Below are 6,018 nucleotides of genomic sequence, written 5' to 3' on the forward strand. Positions count from 1 at the left end.
TTCTCTCTTTTTCCCTCCCACTCACTCTCTCTCTTTCAAATAAATCAACAAAATCTATATATATATAAAAAGAGTGAATTTTCATTAATGATCCTGGTACCGTTGGTCCCAGAAAGAGTGTGAGTTCATAATTTTAAAGACCTCTTTTCCTATACCAAAAGTGTTTACGATTTTTTTTTTTTTTTTTTTTTTTGGTCCCTGACATACTTGCTAATATAATTTATCCAGACTGTCTGGAGGATAAGTGGAGTGGCCCTAAAATGAAGACAGTTTTTCCTTTGGTTGAAAGAGGAGGTTGGGCTGGCAGAAGGAGGGCATGGTAAAGTTGATATAAAGGACCATCAGGCAGGCTGCTGGTTCTTAGTTTATTTTATCTGGCCTTCATTTGAGGTTGCAGTTGTTTCTTCTTCAGTCTTTTCCTCATCTTCCCCAAGTCAGGTAAAAATACAGAGTGCTGTTCTTATAATTTCATTAACATTCAACATTACTGAGACTCTGCTATGTGCCCAGTACTGCTTGGAATATAAAAAGGGTCATGACACAGCTCTTGTCCTTAAGAAACTCAGCCTGTAATGTTAGTTCTCAATGCTAGCTATACTGTAGAATTATCTGGAGCTTTAAAAACATGCCAGTGCCGGGGCGCCTGGATGGCTCAGTGGGTTATTCGGCTCAGCTCATGATCCCAGGGTCCTGGGATTGAGCCCCACATCGGGCTCTCTGCTTGGCGGGGAGCCTGCTTCCCTTCCTCTCTCTCTGCCTGCCTCTCTGCTAACTTGTGATCTCTGTCTGTCAAATAAATAATAAATAAAATCTTTAAAAAAAAAAAAACATGCCAGTGCCTCATCCCAGACCAACTAAGAGTCCCTGGCATAAGGTTTGACTATTAGAATTTTAAAAGAAATGTATTATGGAAAAAATAAAGGTAGAACTTTATCTACCAAGATAAAGATAGAATAGTATAATGATGCCTTTCCCCCATATATATATTACCCAGATTCAACAAAATTCCTCATCACTATTTAATTGTTCTGTAGAAAATCACCAAAAGGGTATCATATCATCTTTGATTACTTAGATATGTATATCTAAAATTATATATAAAGCATAATATCTTTATCATAGCTAAATAATAAATAAAATTCCTAATGTAACAAGTATCCAGTCAGTTGTCACATTTCCCCAATTGTCTCATATATAACTTCTTGAAGTAGGTCTGTTTTAATTAGGATTCATGCAATATCCACATACTGCATTTGGTTAATGTACCTCCTACACTTATTTTAATCTAGAGGTTCATCTGCACTCTTTTTTTTCTTTGTAATTTTTTTTTTTAAAGAAAATGGGTCATTTGTTTTGTGGAGTATCCCACGTTTTGGGTTAAAAAATATAAACACACATATATAAACATTTTTATGTATATATGTATTTATAAACACATATACATTTATATATATATAAAGCACATATATACATATATACACACATATATGTGTACACACACACACACACACACACACAATTTTTGTCATTTATACCTCAAAGCTGGGAGAAAAAGAAATCTCTGTATACAAATGGCTTCACTTGTGAATTACATTAAACAGTTAAGGAATATAAAATTCTAGTGATACGTAAACTCTTCTGGAAAATTAAAGAGGAGGGAATATTTCCCAACTCATTGTACAAGACTATCAGATCTTGATAAAGACATCACAAGAAAACCACATAAAGACATCACAAGAAAACTACAGATCAATGTCCTTCATAAACATAAATGTAAAAATTCTAAACAAAATTTTAGTAAATCAAATCCAACAATATGCAATAAGGATGATACCTCATGATCCGTTGGAGTTTCCCAGAAAAGCACAGTCATTTTTTCCTCTCTTTCAAACAATTGTTTATTTTATTTTTTAAAAAAGGTTTATTTACTTATTTATTTACGGGGTTGGGGGTGAAGAGAGACAGAGAGTGAGCATGAGCAGGGTGAGGGGCAAAGGGAGAGGGACAGAATCCCAAGCAGACTCCTTGTTGAGTGCAGAGCCTGATGTGTGGCTCGATTATAGGACCCCGAGATCATTACCTGAGCCAAAATTAAGAGTTTGATGCTTAGCCAACTGAGCCACCCATGGGCCCTGAAAAATTGTTTATTTTTTATTAAATTGTAATTAACATACAGTGTTATTTTAGTTACAAGTGTACAATACATTGATTTACATCACAATACAGTTCTATGCATCACTGAGTGCTTGCCAGGATAAGTGTAGTCACCATCTGTCATCATGCAATGTTATTACAATAATATTAACTATATTCCCTATGCCATACTTTTAATCTCTGTGACTTATTTAATGTATAACTGGAATTTTGTAGTTCTTTTTAATTTAATTTAATTTTATCTATTTGACAGAGAGAAATCACAACTAGGCAGAGAGGCAGGCAGAGAGAGAGGAGGAAGCAGGCTCCCCGCTGAGCAGAGAGCCCGATGCGGGGCTCGATCCTAGGACCCTGGGATCATGACCCGAGCCGAAGGCAGAGGTTTTAACCCACTGAGCCACCCAGGCGCCCCTGGAATTTTGTAATTCTTAATGCCCTTTATCTATTCTGCTCATTCCTCCCACCACTCTCCCCTCTGACAACCACCAGTTTGTTCTTTGTATTTAGGAGTATGTTTCTGTTTGTTTGTTTTTGTTTTTTAGATTTCACATATAAGTGAAATCATATGGTATTTGTTTATTGTCTTTCTTTGACTTATTTCACTTAGCATAATACACTCTAGTTCCATCCATGTCCTTGCAAATGGCAAGATTTCATTCTTTTTCATGGCTGAGTAATATTCCATCATATATTTTATATCTATATAACTATATATCTCTGTATATGGAACTATATAGGTGGTTGTGTACATCTTCTTTACCCATTTATTAGTTGATGGACATTTAGGCTGTTTCCATGATTTGGCCTTTGCTGATAATGCTGCTATAAACATTGGGGTGAATATGCCCCTTCGAATCAGTACTTTTATATCTTTTGGGTAAATACTTAGTAGTGAATTTGCTTGGTAATAGGGTAGTTCTATTTTTTAACTTTCTGAGGAACCTACATATTGTTTTAAAGAGTGGCTATACCAGTTCGCATTACCATGAACAGTGTAAGAAGGTTCCCCTTTCTCTGCACCCTTGCCAACATCTATTGTTTCCTTAGTTGTTATTTTAGCCATTCTGACAGGTGTGAGATGTTATCTCATTTTGGTTTTGGTTTATATTTCCCTGATGAGTGATATCGAGCATCTTTTCATGTGTCTATTGGCCACCTGGATGTCTTCTTTGGAAAAATGTTTATTTATGCATTCTGCCCATTTCTCAACTGGATTATTTGTTTTTTGGGTGTTGAGTTTGGTAAATTCTTTATAGATTTTGGATACTAACCCTTTATCAGATATGTCATTTGCAGATATCTTCTCCCATTCTGTAGGCTGCCTTTTAGTTTTGTTGATGGTTTCCTTCACTGTGCAGAAGTCTTTATCTTAATGAAGGCCCAATAGCTTATTTTTGCTTTTGTTCCTCTTGTCTCTGGAGACCTGTTTAGGAAGCAGTTGCTGCCATCGAGGTCAAAGAAGTTGCTGTCTGTGTTCTCTAGGACTTTGATGGTTTCCTGTCTTGGATTGAGATGTCTCCAGCTTTACTTTTCTTTTTTAAGATTGCTTTGGCTATTTGGGGTCTATTGTGGTATCATACAAATTTTAGGATTGTTTGTTCTAGTTCCATGAAAAATGCTGGCAGTATTTTGATAGGGATTGTGTTAAATGTTAGATGTCTTTGGGTAGTATAGACATTTTAACAATATTTTTCCTTCCAATCCATGAGCATGGAATGTTTTCCCATTTCTTTGTGTCCTTTCTAATTTCTTTCATAAGAGTTCTTTAGTTTTCGGAGTACAGATCTTTCACTTCCTTGGTTAGGTTTATTCCTCAGTGTCTCATGGTTTCTGTTGCACTTATAAATGGGAACAATTCCTTGATTTCTTTTTCTGCTGCTTCATTATTGGTGTTTAGAAATGCAACAAATTTCTGTACATTGGTTTTGTATCCTGCGACCTGTTGAACTCCTCTATCAGTTCTAGCAGTTTTTTAGTGGTCTTTAAGGTTCTCTACCTAGAACATCAGGCTATCTGCAAATAGTAAAAGTTTGACTTTTTCCTTGCCAATTTGGATTCTTTTATTTCTTTTTGTTGTCCGATTCCTGAGGCTGGCACTTCCAGTACTATGTTGAATAAAAGTGGTAAGAGTGGACATCTGTATTCTTGACTAGAGAGGAAAAGCTTTCAGTTTTTCCCTATTGAGAGTGATACTAGTTGTGGGTCTTTCATAAATGGCTGTTATGATGTTGAGGTATGTTTCCTCTCTCCCTACTTTGTTGAGGGTTTTTACCAGGAACGGATGCTATACTTGGTCCAATGCTTTTTCTTCATCTATTGACAGGATCATATGGTTCTTGTCCTTTCTTTTATTAATGTGGCATATCACATGGATTGATTTGTGAATATTGAACCACACTTGCAACCCAGGAATAAATCCCACTTGATTGTGGTGAATAATTCTTTTAATGTATGGTTGGATTCAACTTGTTAGTATTTTGTTGAGAATTTTTACAGCCTATAATTCTTTATTATTATTATTTTTTATTTTTAAAGATATTTAATATGGACAGTATAAAAAAGGATGTTCTGGAATTTTTTTTTTTTTTAAGATTTTACCCTTTTATTTGACAGAGATAGATCACAAGTAGGCAGAGAGGCAGGCAGAGAGAGAGAGGGAAGCAGGCTCCCCGCTGAGCAGAGAGCCCGATGCGGGACCCGATCCCAGGACCCCGAGATCATGACCCGAGCCGAAGGCAGCAGCCCAAACCACTGAGCCACCCAGGTGCCGCTTCTCGGCTTTTGGCTAAGATCAAGTGTAGTATCTGTTCTTATCAGTTTAATGTTCTGGAATTTTTAAGCATTCTTTTTCTTATTCTTTTTTTATTAATTATTTTTATTAACATATAATGTATTAGTTGCCCCAGAGGTACAGGTCTGTGAAACATCAGGCTTACACAATTCACCACACTCACCATAGCACATACCCTCCCCAATGTCCATAACCCAACCACCCTCTCCATACCTCCCCTCCCCCCAGCAACCCTCAGTTTGTTTTGTGAGATTAAGAGTCTCTTATGGTTTTTTCCCCTCCCGATCCCATCTTGTTTCATTTTTTTCCTTTCCTACCCCCAAATCCCCCACTCTGCCTCTCAAATTCCTATCAGAGAGATCATATAATTGTCTTTCTCTGATTGACTTATTTCCCTGAGCATAATACCCTCTAGTTCCATCCATGTCGTTGCAAATGGCAAGAGTTCATTTCTTTTGATGGCTGCCTAGTATTCCATTGTATATATATACCACCTCTTCTTTATCCATTCATTTGTTGATGGACATCTAGGTTCTTTCCATAGTTTGGCTCTTGTGGACATTGTTGCTATAAACATTCGGGTGCACGTGCTCCTTTGGATCACTACATTTGTATCTTTAGGATAAATACCCTGTAGTGTGATTGCCTGGTTGTAGGGTAGCTCTATTATCAACGTTTTGAGGAACCTCCATGCTATTTTCCAGAGTGGCTGCACCAGATTGCATTCCCATCAACAGGGTAGGAGGAGTCTCCTCTCTCTGTATCCTCGCCAGCATCTGTCATTTCCTGACTTGTTAATTTTGGCCATTCTGACTGGTGTGAGGTGGTATCTCATTGTGGTTTTGATTTGTAGTTCCCTGATGCCAAGTGACGTTGAGCATTTTTTCTTGTGTCTGTTGGCCATCTGGGTGTCTTCTTTGCAGAAGTGTCTGTTCATGTCCTCTGCCCATTTCTTGATTGGATTATTTGAGTTTGATAAGTTTTTTATAGATTTTGGATACTAGCCCTTTACCTGATATATCATTTGTGAATATCTTCTCCCATTCTGTCAGTTGTCTTTTGGTTTTGTTGTC

At 37.0% G+C, this 6,018-nt stretch overlaps 1 pseudogene; it reads left to right on the top strand.

The window, feature by feature from the left end:
* The first annotated feature begins 4,920 nt into the window (after positions 1 to 4,920).
* LOC123942785 lies at positions 4,921 to 5,095 on the top strand (annotated as a pseudogene).
* Positions 5,096 to 6,018: the final 923 nt, after the last annotated feature.

The sequence above is a fragment of the Meles meles genome, chromosome 5 (genome assembly GCF_922984935.1).
Source record: "Meles meles chromosome 5, mMelMel3.1 paternal haplotype, whole genome shotgun sequence".
NCBI classification, from domain to species: Eukaryota; Metazoa; Chordata; class Mammalia; order Carnivora; family Mustelidae; genus Meles; species Meles meles.